General features: G+C 38.2%; 1 protein-coding gene and 1 pseudogene across 9 annotated transcripts in view; both read right to left on the bottom strand.

Annotated features, from left to right (window-relative positions):
* Window positions 1–19,175, bottom strand: part of EPHA5 (EPH receptor A5) — a 378,384-nt gene that overhangs the window by 284,683 nt on the left and 74,526 nt on the right. The gene's annotated exons all lie outside the window — the stretch shown is intronic.
* Window positions 2,446–9,807, bottom strand: LOC142443092 (DNA-directed RNA polymerase II subunit RPB4 pseudogene; annotated as a pseudogene).

Here is a 19,175-nt window from a genome sequence, read left to right as displayed (position 1 = left end):
ACTATTTCTTTTCATCCGTGATTATAGATGTACAGGCTTTAAGGAACATTTAAAATTATACAATGCATAAAATATGTATTTTTCTATTACAGCTATGCACATACAAAGGGAATACCAAAAAAAGGATTTTTTCAAATTTATGTATTTATTTATTTTACAAAACAATCTTATCACCTTCAAAGTACTCTCCATTACACTTAATACATTAATCAAATCTACAATCAAATTCTTGTAAACATTTGTTAAACTCATCTGTCTGGATGGCTGAGAGCACCTCCCTCATTTTTTTCTTCACTTCTATGTCATCAAATTGCTCTCCCTTAATGGCTCTCTTCATTCGTGGAAACAAAAAGAAGTCACACTGGAGCTAGCTCAGATGAATAAGTGCGTGGGGCAAGAGATGCATGCTGTTTTTTGCCAAAAACCGGCATACTGAGATGGCTGCCTGAGCTCGTTTGCCACAAATCAGACCATTTTGGTCACACACTGTATACAATCTTTTCAGAACCTCTAAATAGAAAACTTGACTAACAGTCTGACCTGATGGAACAAATTGCAAATGTACTATGAGTGGACAGTTTTGTCCATTTAGGAAGTTGATGGACATCCAATCCATATTTCACCTCTTTTGAAATGAGAAAATCACTCCGACGCTTGAGTTTTTCGCATAGCACGGTCCTTACAAACTGTGCTCAACAAAATATTTTCTGTGGCATTTTTCCCAAGCAGAAAACACAATTTCACAGCAGTCTGCTGTTTTCTTAAATCACCCATCCACAAAAAAAAAAAAAAAAGCAATGTCTGAGCGTAATTGCTCTTATGAAAAAATTCACTGTGACCAGAGAGAATCTTCCCCAGCAACACCACTGCATGCACTAAGTCAGAGTGAGCTGCTCAAAGCTCATCTAGCAGAAAAAAATGCGTATTATAAAAGCTCATCTTCACCCAGTGTAATTCCAGTGTCGGGGGGTACCCTCTCACATATACTTTTATTTAGCCTTCATTTACTATACTAATTACATTTAGAATTCTAAAACTGAAAAAAATATATATCTTCTTTTCCTCAGTTTCTAAATATACTAACCAATATGAATGCTGCCATCTTTGGAATGTCAAAAGTAGTTTTTCCAACAAAAATAAAGAGAGAAGAAATGTAAGTAAGTAACGTAAAATATAAATGCAAACTCAATTCTCTTAAGAGATGCTTCTTTCCCTTTATTTGCTACATCCTTCTATCCTGGCACCTGTTTTCTTTACTCCTGTCAAAAAAAGAGATAGGAAACCCCCTTTGGGGAATATGAGTTGCTATAATATTTTCTTTGTAATTACTAATGACCTTTGATTTCATGCATATTAGTATGAGTTAACTAAAACTACCATTTTTATGATAAGTGGTACCATACTAGTATTTTTATGTAATTTTACCCCGTTTAACTTAACTTTTCTATTAAAAGAAACACAAAAATTCAATTTATGTAAAATTTCTATAATCTTTATTTCAATCTTATTATTACTACTATGATAGTAATAACATCTAAATAGACTTACTTTAATAGTCCCATAATTCCCATCAAGTATTGCTCTTTGAATGCAATGTTTTTCAAACATATATGATATTATGTTCTTCTCATCAATGCTAACATCACCTCGATGCTTTGTGTTTCATTATATATTTTTCAAAGATAACACTAAGAATTCAATTTTATCTTTTTTAAATTAAAAAATATTTGGAATGCATTCTGAGTATGTGGAATACTATTTTTTTCTGAGCATTATACATACTGAAGCCTAACAAAACTATTTGTAGCTACTTACTAACTGAGAGGCCTTTAAGAGCATATTTAACCTCCATCAGCTTGTTTTTCTTTTATTAAGCATTTAAATAGCAATATATTTCTGATAGAGTCATTCTCAAGATTAAACTCTTTCCTATCCTATCTATCTGGCACTCCAGTGGGCCCATTCATAATGCATGGATAGTACTATGTTTTTTCCTATGATAATTTTGTTCTACTCATTAGACAGAAAGACAATTCCCTTTGATGTCAAGCTGGTTGTTTAATTTACATCAGTTAAGAAGAATAACAAATACTTCAATTGTACTCATATTTTTATAAATGTTCATTTTTGTTTTCTTACATTGCTTTTGACTGTCTTGCATTTTGTTCCTTTTCAACTTTGTTGTTTGTGTTGTTGTTGTTGTTGTTGAGGTAGTCAATAGCACAGTTTATATGCAAATCACTCACCTCACCTTTCTGAGAGGCAAGATTTACCAAGCCATCCTCTGACCTTCCATCTGAAATGGCCAAAGACTGCACACCCATGCTGCGGCTTTCTTCCCAAAGGAAGTGCAATGCCTTTCTGAAGCACAGTTTCTGTGGTCTGCCTAGGTCCTGGGAAGATGGTGCTATGTTGGGCTTGTGGTTCCACCCATGACATTTGGAATTAATACTGAAAACCATGCTTTTTCTGGAAATCAAGAATCTTCTATAGTTGTTCATTTTCAAAGTTCCCTTCCAAGCTGAGTATCAGCACTTGGACTCCTGACTGAGTCTCTGGGCATAGATGGACCAAACAAACCAATTCAAACGTATGGAGTTTTTCTGGAGCAGCAAGCTGTGAACACTGACCCAGAGTCTCTCTGTTTTTGCAACAACTGGCAGGGCTGTGTAGTTTAATGTTGTCATGGAGACTTCTGAGAGCTCCTGTTCATGCTCAGCTCTCTCATTCTGCTGCTTTCAATGCTGGAGAAGCAAATGAACCTCTGAATTGAGAAGTGTCTCAGCTGCTTCAACCTCTTTGGGAAAGCTCATCTTCCTCCCCACCTCCAGCCTACAAATCACCATTGAGGCACCAAAACACCTAGCCTTTGAACTTGTTATTATCAGAAATGACATGAAAATGCTTCTCACAGAAGTCCCCTCCAGTCAGAAGCCATGTACCTCAAAATTGTGTAATTTCGGATTTGGCAGGAGGTGAGGAATCATCTAGCTTCTTTATTGTACAGATGAAAATCTAAAAGTCGGATGGAGTCCATGAGACACAGAGGTTGTTCACAGTCAATTCGTGATGAGGTCTCCTCACTCATTTTACATAGTCAATCTCTCTGTGGGTATATTGTTGCTTCTATCACCCACTTCTACATGAAAGCTAAAACAAATACAATAAAGTTAATAAGACAGTATTTTAATACTCTATAGCTAAAAAAAAAAAAGTAGTCTTTGTGTTCTATTTAAAGGAGCCTGATAAGTGAAACAAAAGTAAGTCAGGGTGCACAGGACACTGAAAAGAATAATAATAATAATTAATAATAATAACACTTGAATATTAATGGAAAGTTCCTGGTCTATTGGCACATGTTCTCTCACAACCACAACATGTATATGCATATTGACTTTATACAAAATATTTGTTTTGCTTTTTACATTTGGATGTTTCCATCATAGAAAACATGACATATTCTATTTCGCCTCCTGATACTTAATGTGGCCCAATTCTAGAAGACCTACTCTCCTGTCTGTCAAATTCTCACACTGTGGTGGCCTGCATATTGCTGTGAGACTGAAAAACATGCCATCAATATTCAAATGCTAGTATGCTCTTTCACCCATGGTGGGCAATTGTCCATGGAGCCACCAGAGAAAGACATACAAGAAAGGTATGGCAAAAAAAAAAAAAAGAAGAAGAAGAAAGGTATGGCAATATACTTCCAAAAAACAATCAATGAAACCTTAGGGATTACAACAGAACACTGTCCAACTTGCTTAAATCTAGACATGTCTTAGATAGGCAATATTGCCAAAGAAAAGTATTTTTCTGGGTAAAGTAGGGCCGGTGAAGGTTTAGGACAGTCTCAGTGACATGGATCGGCACTGCAATTACTACAGATGGACGCCAGCATATCTCAGACCTTGACACTAGCACAGAGCGGGGCAACATTTTGTTCTCTTGTCCACAATGCCATCATCAGTCTGAATTCAACAGTCAGCATCCATCCATCCATCCATCCATCCATCCATCCATCCATCCATCCTTCCAGCCAGCCATATATATATATATACAAACACACATCCATAAGCTTGAGAACCCTCACACAATTTTCCGTATTCGTGTCCCAAAGACGTGGTTTCTTTTCTTATTCTATTCCTCTCCTTGATAGTCGTATCCCTTCATTCCTTCTGAATATGCTTTCGGGCTCTGAACATGGAGACAGCGCCTCTTTGAAAGATGAGTCTGGTAGTTCACTGGGCCTTCTCCATTACGTTTAACCTGTTCTGTCCAGCAATTTCCAGCTCACACATGTAATTATTAAGTGAACAGGTGATTTGAGTCATTGTATAACTACAGGAAACGTGATTCCATTTTAATGGATCACTCATAATGGAACAGAAAATCACGCACATCGAATCAAACACAATTGGATTCAAATGCCAATTTTCTACTTTTCAGTTTTCGTTTGTGGGGACTTGATAAAGCTAACCTCTCTGAGTTTCCACATCTGCTTCAAAAGCTAGTGTCCGTGGAAAGTCCTCGGGCTGAAAGAGAGGATACCAATGTGTCATTTACAGTGCAGGAGCAGTATAAATCTCTGCATACTTGCCAACCAGTCCTCTAACTTTATCGTCACAGGTAACACTGCAAACCCAACCCATTGCCATGGGGAGATTCCAACTCCTAGCAACCCTATCATTTTTTTCCAAGGCTGCCAATTTTAAAAATCATTTTATTAGGGGCTCATACCACTCTTATCACAATTCATATATATCAATTTTCTAAAGCACATATGTACATTCATTGCCCTCATCATTCTCAAAACATTTGCTCTTCACCTGAGCTCCTAGCATCAGCTCCTCATTTTTCCCCTCTCTCCCTCGTCCCCCTTTCTCAATTTCCATCAACTGATGAGTGGATTAAAAAGCAGTGGTACATACATACAATGGAGTACTATGCATCGCTAAAAATCAGTGATGAACTTATGAAGCACATTGCTGAATGGGAAAAATGGGAAGAAATCATGTTAAGCAAAGTAAGTCAAGCACAAAAGGACAAGTACAACATGAGTCCGCTCAGGTAAGCTTAAAAAAATGCAAAAGGGCATAGGGAAAACATTACTGTAAACAAACATTTCTGGGGTGAGGACCACGTAGTATGCCAGGGACCAGGCATAAAGCCAACTAAAGAGGAGGTGGGGGAAAGAAAAAAACCTAATAATAAAAAAGAAATGCGTAGCGGGGGCACAGGGTACTAACCCACCCAAGGGGGGGGGGGTATTGTTTATATCTCCAAAGGAAAAGAGGGGCCAGACTTCAACCCAATGCTCTAAGATGTGAAGGTTGCCAATTTTCATGGCACCACATAACCTAGCTTTCTCATCGAAAGTAATGCTGCTGTTGTTAGGTGCCAGCCCATCAGTTCTGAGTCATAAGGACCCTGTGAACAAGGACAAAGCACTGCCCGTCCTGCACCATCCTCACAATTGTTCCTGTGAAGAGAGTGCACCAAGCCCTCTCCTGAACGACCCTCCTTTTCACTGACCCTCTGCTTTACCAAGCTTGATGTCCTTCTCCAGGAAACGGTCTCTCCTGACAACATGTCCGAAGTGTGTAAGACTAAGTCCTGCCATCCTTGGTGCTAAAGAGCCGTGGGCATGATTCTTCTGAGACAGATTTATTTGTCCTTTTGGCCGTACGTGATACTTTAAATATTCTCTAGCACTGGGATTTCAATGCCTCCATTCTTCTTTGATCTTCCTCATTCAATGTCCAACTTTCACATGCATATGAGGCCATTGACAATACCACAGTTTGTGTCAAACACACATTAGCTCCCAAAGTAAAACCCGTTCTTTTCAATACTGGGCAGCGGATTAACCCAGTGCTTCCATGACAATTGATTATGTATCAAAGCAAGAAAAAAATCCTTTAAAATTTCAATCTTTTCACCATTTGTCATGATGTTAAGTACTGGTCCAGTTGTGATGATTTTGGTCTTCTTGACACTGAGTTATAATCCATTTTGAAGGCCACAATGTCTAATCTTCAACAGCAAGTGCTTCAAATCCTCATTTTCAGGAAGCAAAGTTATGCCATTTGCATAGCATAATTTGTTATGAATCTTTTACTCAATTCTTATGCTCTTTTTACTTCATATAATCCAGCTTCTCTGATGATTTTCTCAGCATACGGATTAAGTATGGTGAGCTGATACAACCCTATCACATAGTTGTGCTGATTTTGAACAATGGAATAATCCATAGTTCTGTTCTCACTACTGCCCCAAGCTTGACCCATGTACAAGTTCCACAAGACACAATGAAGCATTATGAGATTCCCACTCTTCCAAAGCTAACCACACTGTGTTATGATCCACACAGTTGAATGGAATAAGTAATAAAATACAAGTACATTTCTTTCTGATAGCCTCTACTTGCAGTCAAAATGCATCAGCAATGAGAGCTCTTGGTCCATGTTTTTGTCTGAATTAGCCTAAACTCAATCAGCTTCCTGTCAATGTGTTAATGCAACCATTGTTGCTTGTGAGACAATTGAAAATGCCATGGCTTAGGTCAGGTGTGTCTTCGTCCTTAAAGTACCACCCTTGTTTTTCAACCTTTTAAAGAGGTCTGGTACCGCAGTTAGCCAAGGCAGTAAGTAGATCACTTGATCTCTTGACTGTTGCTTCCATGAGAATTGATGGTGGATCCAAGCGAGACAAAATCCTTGACCACCTCAATCTTTTCTCAGATGATCATGATGCTACCTATATAAGTCCTGCTGTGAGAATACTGGTCTTCTTTAAATTGAGTTTTCTAATGTAGATGTTTTGAAATTTAGAAAAACTGGAGGAATAGATGGTTGGGAAATATGACCTAGTTTGGAACCTAACCATGACAGTAAGTGGGTGTTATTTCAGCTCATGACAGGCATGTCCTCCCTGCCCAGACCTGCATGCATGTCTCACCTTGCTCAGTCCCTCCACACACACCCCTCATGGCTTTAGTTCAAGAAATGAATGAAAGCAAGCACACTAAGACCGATGGGCAAGGATGCTCACTAGTGCATTTCTTATAAAAGTCAAGAAATGGAGACAACTTAATGACACAGAGAAAATAAACTAAGCATGTGAGGGAGGGATATAAATGCATAATCAATATATTAGAATACCCATACAGCCATTAAAAGTGATAACAAGTATGTACACTGATGAGGAAAGACACCTGCTGTGTAATTAAAACAAAAATAAGCAACCACACACGCACACAAAAACTAAAGGTCTGCGTTTTTCTAGGGTTGTTTTACATTTAAACTATTTTAAACATTTAAAGATAAACCACATAAATTGAGGATTTTATTTGCTCCCAAACACTAAGCCTCGTGACTCTCCAATATTTAGATTCCAACTCAGAATATGACGTCAGAACTTCTGTTATAGTGGAAGACAGCAGGAAAACAAAACTATAGATTCGTTTCTAATGTGTACTCAGAACAATACCAGCTCAGCCCTGGACAATAATGTGGGAAAGAAATCAGACTATAAATTTAACATGCTCTCCTCAAGTATTATTTTGGGGAAAACTGCTAACAGATGTTTTTCTCTTGTCCATGGTGAAAAGAAATCTGAAAAAAAAATCTTAATTTAGCTTTAATTTGATTTTCACCTTAACAAAGAGCAAAGCTTCTGCAAGTTCAAGTGTATTACAGATAGCTCTGGGTTTACATACAAGATCTGATCTTAACTGCCTGTAAGCCAAATTTGTCAGTAAGTCATAACAACGATATGCAGTTTCTATTTCACCTTGATTTGGTGCAAGAAAGGGTTTAAAGACGTTTTAATGATTTAAAAGCTGCTTGTGCGTTATATGAAAGTGATTTAGAGTTTGTTTTCAACAGTGGAAGCTTAAATCCTTTCAAAGTGAGGGCAAATTCAAACAACAGGGTAAGCACAGGCTGTCCGTAAATCAGATGTTGGTAACCCAGGGACTGCCTATATTACATTCCTTGCTGCCTGTGTCAGCCAGAAGAGTTAAGACTTGCTAAATCACGGCTGTTTAAATTCTTTCCGTTTTCCCCCTACCCGCCGTCCCACCAGCTGGCTTTGTCAAAGAAAGCTACTGCTGCCTAGAAAGAAGGTCCTCACTGTTGTGACATTTCATTTATCTGGGCCAGGGACATGCTTGTAAGGTAACCGCCTAGCTCCAAGTAAAGTATGGAAGACAATCAAGCCCAGTTAAGCAAACCAGTGTTGACATATTAAATCATGCTTAAACCAAGAGAGTGAAAACAGACCACACACACACACACACAAACACACACACACACAAACACACACACACACACACACACACGGGACCTTCTAAAAAAATTTTAAATAAATAAATAATGCGCATCACTCTGTATAAATAAAGAAGGTTTCAGCATTGAAAACTACAAGGATTAGGTGAATTGAGAAGCTATTCACAGGAGCAAGTAATTAAATAGCTTTCTGATTGTCATATAACACTAAAGCTAACATGTGGTATAGAGAGAAGCATGAATCCACTCACATCACGTTCTCTTCCAATCTAGGAAATGAAAGATTAAATTTGGATAACTTCCTCTTATTTTAGAAATGTCCTGATGTGGTCTTTTGAAAGTGCTTGGGATTCACCGGAAGAAGGAAGACCCTCCTGCATATGGAGTAGAGGGTCATCATTCCCCTTTACAATCACACAGCAGGAACTTGGGAGCTTTCTTTCTCCAAGTCTGATTCCTGCTAACAATCCCATCACAGAAATGGAGTGATCCATCAGTCAAATTATCATTTGCTCTAATTGTTGTTATCTCAAAACAGCAATTCTTTCTTTCCTTTCTATTTATTTATATTTTGAACTCTACCTTTACGGCATTCAAATGAGCAAGATTTTGTCAATCCCAGGAAAGATCAAAGTATATCTATACAATCGCTTCAGATCTCTTGATAAATCCCTATTCCTTTGTCTTAAATGAAAAGAAAGCATCTAACCACAAAAGAGAAGTGATTATTGAAAGATAAGGTGTTATCATCCAAAACAACAGCAACAAAAATAACAAAAAATATCAAAATATTTCCCCTATTGAAAACCAGTTATGAGATCATAGTCAACTTAGAATTCATATTTCCATTATAATTGTCAATGATACATTTCCTAGAAAGTACTATGTGGGAGCATGCTTTTTACTTTTTAATTGGCATGTCCTTCTGAACAAATCTATACACCCACTACAATCTGATGCTTTGCTAACTCTGCCTCATAGCAGATGAATGTATACAGTAGTTAAAATGCAACATCATAAATTAAATAGTTTATAAAAGGCATACTTATCTTTTGCTTTATGAGTACCATAAATGAATACATGGGCAGAAGATTATGTAGAAAATGGGCCTTTTCAAATTAAGCTGTTTGCTATTTCTTATCATGAGATTTTCAGTAAGATAATGTTCTACCTGAATTTCAAAAACGGTCAAGTAATTTTTCTAAATTAATCTACAAAAATGTGAACTAAATAAATATAAATAAAACAAAGCATTTAACATGTTAACTCTATGAACAATCAGTTCTTTTTAATTGAGGTTACTTGTTGATATCATATTTGAGTACAAATCCAAATTTATCTACAAAGTACAATAACAGAACAAAACCTCAGAAGCTGAATGCATAATCCTATCCACAGCACTAAGGCATGATGGTGTCATATTGTGGTTTGGGGTTCTGTTGCGTCTGGTCCAACTCAGAGTACAACAGAACCAGCTGCTGATCAGTCCACCGCATCCTACTATACTGGAACTCATTGTTGCAACCACGGTGTCAATGGAGCTTACTGAAACTCTTCCTCTTTGTCAGCAATTAAAGCTTACCCCCACCCCAAAACAATCACTTCAGCTCTTACAGATACATCCCTATCAGTTCACCTTAAATGATGCCCTTCTCCATCCAAGGGACTTGTTCCACCTGATAGTATATCCAAAGGACATAGGACAAAATTCTCACTATCCTTACTTCAAACCACCTATCTTGCTCTTATTCTTCCAAGACAGACCTGTCCCTTCTACTGGCAGCCTGTGGTGTAGTTTTCACTCATTGCTAATATCATATCTGTGATATTAGGCAGATTCATTTTCTCCCCAGGTTTGACTTTCCCTATTAGTTTTTGGATCATCATAGAATTTTTAACTCGTATGCTGAATTTTTATTAACCATGGAATTTACACATGTACAGACATTATTCCCTTCCCCCCCGAATTATGGTTTCTTTGTTCTGTATATATGGATAATTACACTTTACTTACTTTGTTGTAAGACAGAAATATTATGGAAATGTCAAGATTCTCATCTGTATTTCATCTCCATTTTCTCTGCTATGAAGAAATATAATTACTGTAGATATAAATGATATTAGTGTAACACCTTCTAAATTCATGTCTTTTACTTTCTTTTATACAGAATGACATGATTTGATTATACTTGTTTACTGAGTAGACTAATGCAATAAAATATAATTTTGTGGTATCATTTAGAAATATTTACACTAAAATAATTTTGAACTACTCTGCCTACTAGCAATGATTTCCCCTGTCTCACTAGTAAGTTTATTTTGCATTTATTTCTTCAAGCTTAGTTCTATTTTTCCTGAAGTATATCTTTTGAAATAGTTTCTGTGTGAACATATTTATTAAAAACTTGATGCATTGTGAGCAAAATAATACAAAGAGGAAGAGGAAAGAGCATTTTCCCCATAAGCCTATAAATCTATTTATTCCAAATGGCATTGCAGTTGAAAGATATTCTTCTCTATTCTAATCATTAAAAGCTACTTTGATAATAGGAAAAGTTATCCTTTCCAATGTTCAGTCCAATGCTAACTTGCAATAAACATTAAGTATAGAATTGTCAGAATAAGCCAAATATCTCAGTCAGTGAAACATTTTCCTACAGATACTAGCATTTTACACAGCATGATTGCCATCTAAAATATAAATGACTATGGCCTTGAAGGCAAACCTGGATCATTCTTGCATTTTGACATGACTAATACCTTTGAATAGTGTATTTGGGAGAGAGGTTCAAAAAAGAAGTGTGTAGATTTCACAAAACTAACGTTTGCAAAACTGTGTCCATTTGAAGTCTTATATCTATGTATTGTACACTTGGAGAACTACCATCCACTGCCATCAGATCAATTCTGACTCGTAGGGAAACTGTGGAGCGAGAGGAGACCTCAGTCACCTGACGGCTCCGAGTTGGAACATTCCACTGGAACCGCAATGTTCATGTTGTACCTGCGCAGCGTTCTTAATTTTGCTCCAGAGTCAAACCAAGAACCCAACTTGAAAAACCTGTCGGAACCAAGAGTAAGGCATGTGTCGAGTCTTGCAGAGAACAACAACAACAAAATGACACTTCCGTTGATTCCTTATTGGTGCAAAATCTCATAACCAGGGCTCCACAGAGAGTTGGTGACACCAGCAAAGCCAGCAGCAGCCTGGGAACCACGAGAGTTACAGAAGAAGTCAAGTGCCATGTGAAGCAGGTTGACACGTCTGATTTGGCAGCTAAATACAACATGACCAATTCGAGATCGTCAACATTTCGGGTGGAAAAAAGTGATTAAAGTGACTAATGTAGTGAATGTTGTAAAATCGTTAACCACGAAACAAAGACTCCAGACGCCTAAGAGGTTGGCAATTTGCTGTTAATTTGGATACATCAGAAGCAACTGATGGTGACAGCTGATCCGAGACTGTGATAGAGAGAGAGGTCAAAAGCCTCCATAGTGGTCTAAAGTCCCGGAGAAGTGACTTTATATGTGTAATTTGAGGGCCCCAGATCAACTGTATGGCTGTTCATTATTTCTTAGGGCAGAAATTGGTTCAGTTCTCAAACTTTTCTGTGTTGGAAACGAATTTGGAACAAATGCAGTTCTACAACCGAGGTGTCACCATGTGTTTTCCCAAGCTATCCATTGGTAGGGGAGCAGGGAGCCTCATCTTCCTCCTGCTGGGAGAGCTCCTAAGTTTGACTGATTACCTGGAAGTTAGCAATACATCACTTATGCGAGAGTGTCACCATACAACTAAAGTGTAAGACGGAGTAGTTCACATAAAGTTTCTGATTTTAACAGAAGGGAAGTCTTAGAAAGCCTTGAAAATGCTCTGTTTATGAGCACATAACATGCTAAATAACAATTTATTTGGCATTATTTTTGTTATGTTTTATATAATACATTTCCAAATTTATGAATTAATTAAAAATTGTTAAAGACAGGGAATGGCAATCGACAGGTGTATGAAACATACATCGAACACTAATGAATTGCTGTGACAGCTTATTTTCTAATTTGCTAAATTCCTGGTTGGCTTGTGTGGTTCACAAAGCTAGGAGTCTTGGATTTTAATTATCTTGTTAAAAAAAAAACAATACATCCAAGTCATAATACTTTCCATGGTCTCCTATGCATGAGAGAGCTGGACAAAGAATACGTAGAGGACTGAAAAAAATTGATGCATTTGAAATATAATATTGGAGAACAATATTGAGTATGTCAAGGGCTGCCAGAGGAATTAACACAATTTTCTTGGAAGAAGTATAACCAGAATTTTCCACCAAAGTGAGGATGTGGAGACTTCATCTCAGGTACTTTGGACATGTCTCAGAAAGGGCCAGTCTCTGAAAAAGGAGATCAAGAATTGTTAGCAAAAATCGTTCGAAACCTAGAGGAGTCCTGCAATTTACTGGATGATTTAATGCAATTTTTGCCAACTTTGATTCTAATCATTGCCATTAATTTTTGGAACTTTAGTCTTGAAAGATTTATAGAGACATGGCTTGGAGATCTTTGCTAAATAATCAAAAAAATAAAACTCATCATAAAAAAACACAGAAACAGTGCCCTCATGTTGATTCCAACTCGTTATGACCCCAGGGGAGAGGAAGTTCTGACCCATGGGCCACATAAGGGCCATGAAGTCATCACTGCCAGCTAACATCACATTTCCCATCAAAGAGCAGCAATTTCAGACATCACTTTAGGGGTGAGTTAGTTAAGTGGTGAACTATTATGGCTTGAGAATGATGTTATACATAAATAAATGGCTCTTGGTTTATAAACAATCTCCCACTTTTGCATAGGGTACTTGTGGCTATAGATGTTTATGGGAGCAAGTAGCCCCAACACTCCAAACTGACCAGATAACATCAGCAGGACTCCTGACTTTTTGACCTGGAATGTCTTTGTACACACAACTTTCCTCTTGTGCTGATTTATGTTATCCAATTTTGTGAAAAGTTTTTTTTCCAAATGTAGTGTATGTGAATAAGAAGCGATGGAAATAAAAAATTATAAAGATCATATTTTGTTTTCCTAGCCCTTTTAATAAATTTGAGGACTAAAGTACACCTGACCCAAGCCATCATATTCTCTATTGCATCGTACGTATGTGAAAGTAGGGCATTGAAAATGGAAGACGGAAGAAGAACAGATGTATTCCAATGGTGGTGCTGGAGAAGAACACTGAAAGTACAAAGGACTGCTCAAAGGACAAATTGACCTGTGTGTGAAGAAGTAACACCCGCGTGTTCTTCAGAGGTAAGGATGACTAGACTTCATCTTACATACTGTAGCAATTACATAATGCCATGTCAACATGATACATAAGTGTAGGGGAAAGTCTAGCCTATCAATAAGGTCACAGCCTTGTGGACATGGCCTTCTCGTGAGGATTCTGGGAACGCCCTGTGTTCTTCCCTGGAGGCATCTGGATGCACTCTCTCTGCTACATATTCGTGTTCACAAGCCTCTTAGCCATGCTGATGGCAACTAGATCACTGAGATGCTTGCACCACCTCTGGATCCACAAGACTTCTCACCCACCAGCCCATTATCTTCCAGCATTTGGCATCACTGCATGTGTTGGGTGAGTCGAAATAGGAATTTATGGACTAGTATTGGACATATGGGCTAATATCTGACTTATAGACTTGATCCAGACTGGGCTGGGATGTTTTACCAATACACAATTGCTCTTTGATATACAATTTACAATTGCTCTCTTTTACAAAGACGTGTTCTTGGATTTGTCTCTCTAGTCAACCTGGTCTAACACACACATTTTGAACATATTGTCAGGAGGGACCAGTCCCTGGGGAAGGACACCATGTTTGGTCAAGTGGATGGGTGGCCAAAAGAGGAAGGCTTTGATGAGATGAAATGACACATTGGCTGCAACAGTGGGCTCAGGCATAGGAACAATTGTGAGGATGGCCCAGGACGAGGCAGTGTTTTGTTCTGTTACGCATAGGGTCACTATGGGTTGGAGCTTCCTTGATGGCACCTGACAATAACAATCTTTTTAATTGTCCTTATAGATTTTAAATCAGTGTGAACATGTAAAGATATGGCCACTGTGAGATATTTTTCTGATCATTAGCATTATACCATAACTCAGAAAAAGAAGCCTATTCTATACTTCTAATTTTAATATGTTTATGATTGAGAGGCAATTTAGACAATTCTGAGATAGCTGACTAAAATATAATCATTAATTAGCATTCATATGATATAGAGGGGTCCTTGGCCATCGATATTAAAATTCAGTTCCCCAGTAACATTATGGAATGGACCAGTATCATAAGAAAATTTCCTGGAGAGATATAAAAGTCACAAGTCATTTTTTTAATGTATTATTAATTGGAAGTGAATACATATGTGATGCCATAGTTCAATCACATCAAGCAGAAGTGGAAAATTGCTACCACAATGAGTTGCCAAACATTCTTTTTCTTCCTGGACTCCAGATTTTGTCTCCCTTTTACATTCCATGCCCGCCCCCCCGCCACCACCACCACTGCACCCAATCCTTATTCTACTTGCTGTCCTGGTGGGTTCATCAATACTGAGTTTCATATACTGAAACATAAAACATATAACACAACTTCATAAGGGTGACCTCCAATGTCAAAGTTATTATTACTATGACAGCACACAACCACAGCACTGGTAAAAGGATTTGACAACAGACATCTGGTTCAGAATCTTAAACCACACAACATGCCACTTCACACAGGTAGCATATGAGCAACCAAATCCAAGTAAAATTAGTCACATCTGATAATATGCACAACATTGATTCTGAATTTTTTCCAAAAACAACCCCCACTAATTTTGCTAAGATAACCGTATATATGTATTCACGGAGAGAGTGTGTATTTAGATTAGTAGCTCTTAGCTGGGAATGGTAATGCTTCCTTCTTCTTAGGATATGACATTTGGCATTGCTTGGAAATATTTTTCGCCACAGTTTGAGAGGATTTTCATACTGGTATATAGTAGATAGAAGCTAAGGATGCTGTTAAGAGTCCCACCAGGAACAAATTGAATTCCATTCCTTGCCAATGTTTTCTAATTGACCCAAACTGTCAATAGTGCCAGTGTTAAGAAATCCCCATGTACAGCATACAGAGTATAGTGTAAAATTTTAGTGTTGTTACATTGTCAAGTAAATGTTTTACTCAGCAAGCAATTCCAAAACTATTCGTCATCAGTTTATAAGAAAAAGAGAGTGATGGTGTAATTCACTGTTTTAATACATAATATCTGAAAGTAGATGAAATAACTTATTCAAAGAATTGCCATAGTGATTTTTCTCAAAACAAGAACCCAGACACCCACACCCACAGGCACACGCACAGGTAGGCACGTACAGACACCCACACCCACAGGCACGCGCACAGGTAGGCACACACAGACACCCACACCCACAGGCACGCGTACAGGTAAGCACACAGACACCCACACCCACAGGCACGCGCACAGGTAGGCAAGTACAGACACCCACACCCACAGGCACGCGCACAGGTAGGCACACACAGACACCCACACCCACAGGCACGCACAGGTAGGCACGTACAGACACCCACACCCACAGGCACGCGCACAGGTAGGCACACACAGACACCCACACCCACAGGCACGCGCACAGGTAGGCACGTACAGACACCTACACCCACAGGCATGCACAGGTAGGCACGTACAGACACCCACACCCACAGGCACGCGCACAGGTAGGCACGTACAGACACCCACACCCACAGGCACGCACAGGTAGGCACGTACAGACCGTAAATACTTTGAACTTCCATTGTCTCCATCTTTTGTTACATTTTGAAATTACAACTATCTCCTTATTGTTGAGTAAAGCAGCATACATACCAATCAGAGCCAACAGCGCAACCTCTCTAAGCTTCTTCGTACTATGCCAACTTGAAATTAACTAGGCTCTCCAATGCGTAATTACATGAACACCTAATACACTATATCCAACAAATTTGATCTCAATTATAAATATGTACCAGAGGACGAATGATCAACATACTACTCCCTGCTGTATCTGTACAGTTTCTGAATCAAAGCTCTTTCTGAAGCATGGCATTTCAGTACATTTTCCTTGCTGTACAATCCTCTCCCAACTGGGCAATTAATAAGCACATTTTCTCTACAACCCTCTGTGTGTAACCCCCTAAACCCTGTATTTTAGCATGAACTATATACCTTCTTCACTCTGACTGGTTTTGGCAGTGACCCACAATCTAGATCTCTTTCCTCCAATTGATATAAGTAAAACTATAATTATCTAGGGGTAATTTCAAATTACTACTTCATTCCACTTGCGACTGATGAAGATTAGTGGTCTTGCCTTGCATGGGAGCAAGTCAGCGGCACAATCACAAGAGAACCCAGCAGGCAGCGTTCTATTCATGTGACTCACTTACTTCTGTCAAACACATTTACTTCAATAAAAAGCAGAAACTTCCAAAATGGGTTTTTGCTGAAAAGAAACTGTAATAAAAATATTAATAAAACAGCATTGATTTCATCAGACATAATAATCGAAAAATGTAAAAAACAACTCTGCCTTCAAGTTAATGCCTACAACTAAAGACCTTTTAGGCCGGAGAAGAACTGCCCTCGAAAGCGTATAACACAGTATTCTTCACAAAACTTAACTACACATGGTTCTGCTCAGGGTGACTAGCGAGTTCAAACCACCAACTTTCTGCTAATCCTTGTGCTACCAGGTCTCTTCAAATAGCAAATCATTGACACCCTCCCGTGAGGTCTATGTGGATGCCTAGGGGCCCCATTGTATCGGGTAGAACAGCCTCTGTGACTTTCCCAGATGGGAACCCTTTGGCAGTAAAAGGCTCAGTCTTCTCCTGTGGAGTGAGGCTGGTGGGAATAATAAATGTCAAGACTTTTCTCTAATGATTTTCCATGACTTTACAAGTGTATTTCTCTGCAATGGGTTTTATCTTTTAGAAACAAATAGTGCATTAAATCTATCCAGTTTATCCAATTGTGGTCCTCTCTTTGTTACTTCTCAATGCCATAAAGTCAATGTTGACTCAGAGCGACACTCCCTGTGGGTTTCTGAGCCTGTAACCGTTTATAGGAATAGAAAGCCCAGTCCTCCCATGGAGCTGCTGGTGACTTTGAACTGGCTACCATGCGGATCGCATCCCAAAGTATAACGACTATACCACCAGAGCTTAGAGAACTTTAATTACAAAAACTGATTTAATATACTGTTTTTTTAAATAAAACACATTTTAATGAAATATACTTTTAAACTCAAGGCAATTTATTACAGAATGGTCCAAGTAAGCCTGACTAAATAAAGGTAAGTATATTTTAAGTTAATACAATAGGACCTACCGATTCTTTTTTTTAGCTCATCAAAGACATAATATTATCAGAATGGTATTAAATTTTGTTTAAAGGAAGTTTTAAAAGGGGTCACAGAGCATGAATTGTTAAATGAATCCCTGATTTGAGGCCATATGCTAATGAACTGCTGAGTTTGTAGAACCCTGAAGGATTAGTCTGAAAATAGATGATTCATTCTGCTATGTCCTAAACACACAACAAGCCATATAGATGGGCCTGATCCGTCAACAAGGACACAGCACAGACTTGGTAACTATTAATGGATGACATGCATTGCAATGGCTCCGCTCAAACTTCAGTTTCTCAATAACTTTCACTAAATTCCAAGATACTTTGATCTTTCATAGGCTTATATTAGTTAAATGTAAATATATAGTTAGGCTATATTACAAACGCATGCCAATATATAATATTTGTGGGTCTGCAAAATACACTATAGTTGACTCTATAATATTTAATATATGAAGTGTCAATCGCAGGTAACTGGCAAATTAGATCTGAATATCTTAGAACTAAGAACAGATCCATCCAAAGGAAGTATTTGTCAAATCGGTACTGATGGAGACATTCTACAGACAACTGCAAGGCTGAAACGCTATGCAAACCCAATTCGTTTACGCCTTGGCATGTTCTTTCTCCCCTTTTGTAAATACATTTTCCTTACTCTAGCCTCTCGATTGTATTTCTATTTCTTCTTTTTTTAATCCTTTCATTAGGGGCTCATACAATTCATCACAATCCATACGTACATCAATTGTGTAAAGCATATCCGTACATTCATTGCCCTCGTCATTCTCAAAACATTTGCTTTCTACCTAAGCCCCTGGCATCAGCTCCTCATTTTTTCCTCTCCTTCTCCACACTCCCCTTCATCATGAAACCTTGATAATTTATAGATTATTATTTTATCATCTTTCCATGTCCGACATCTCCCCTCACCCATTCTTCTGTTGTCCATCCCCCAGGGAGGAGGTAACATGTAGATCTTTGTAATCAGTTCCCCCTTTCCAGCTAAAGACATCAGGAGATATGCAGTTCAACAGAGTTGGAAAAATCCATGAATGAACTGATGCAGCAATAAACCCAAGCTCACTATCATTGAGTCAGTTCTGACTCACAGCAGTACTATAGGACAGGGTTGAACTACCCTGTGGGTTTTCTAAGACACTAACTCCTTACAGGAATAGAAAAGCAAGTCCTTCTTCATACCCATCTTTCTACATGAACAAGTCTAGATAACACTGAAAGTCTAATTGTCCACATGTCATATATCAATACATAAAAGTGAGACCCAACCACATGTTGAATGATCAGATGAACTTCCCTGAAAACATGATGTTGTTTTGAAGATCTGAAGAATTTATGTAACCTAACATTGCTTTAAGGGTGCAGAAGAATGTCCCCTGGGGAAAGAACTGAATCAGAGAAGAACGAGAA

Source organism: Tenrec ecaudatus, chromosome 3, assembly GCF_050624435.1.
Source record: "Tenrec ecaudatus isolate mTenEca1 chromosome 3, mTenEca1.hap1, whole genome shotgun sequence".
In the NCBI taxonomy this organism is placed as follows: domain Eukaryota; kingdom Metazoa; phylum Chordata; class Mammalia; order Afrosoricida; family Tenrecidae; genus Tenrec; species Tenrec ecaudatus.
The sequence above is the reverse complement of the archived record's forward strand: the minus strand, read 5'-3'. Positions and strand labels throughout refer to the sequence as shown.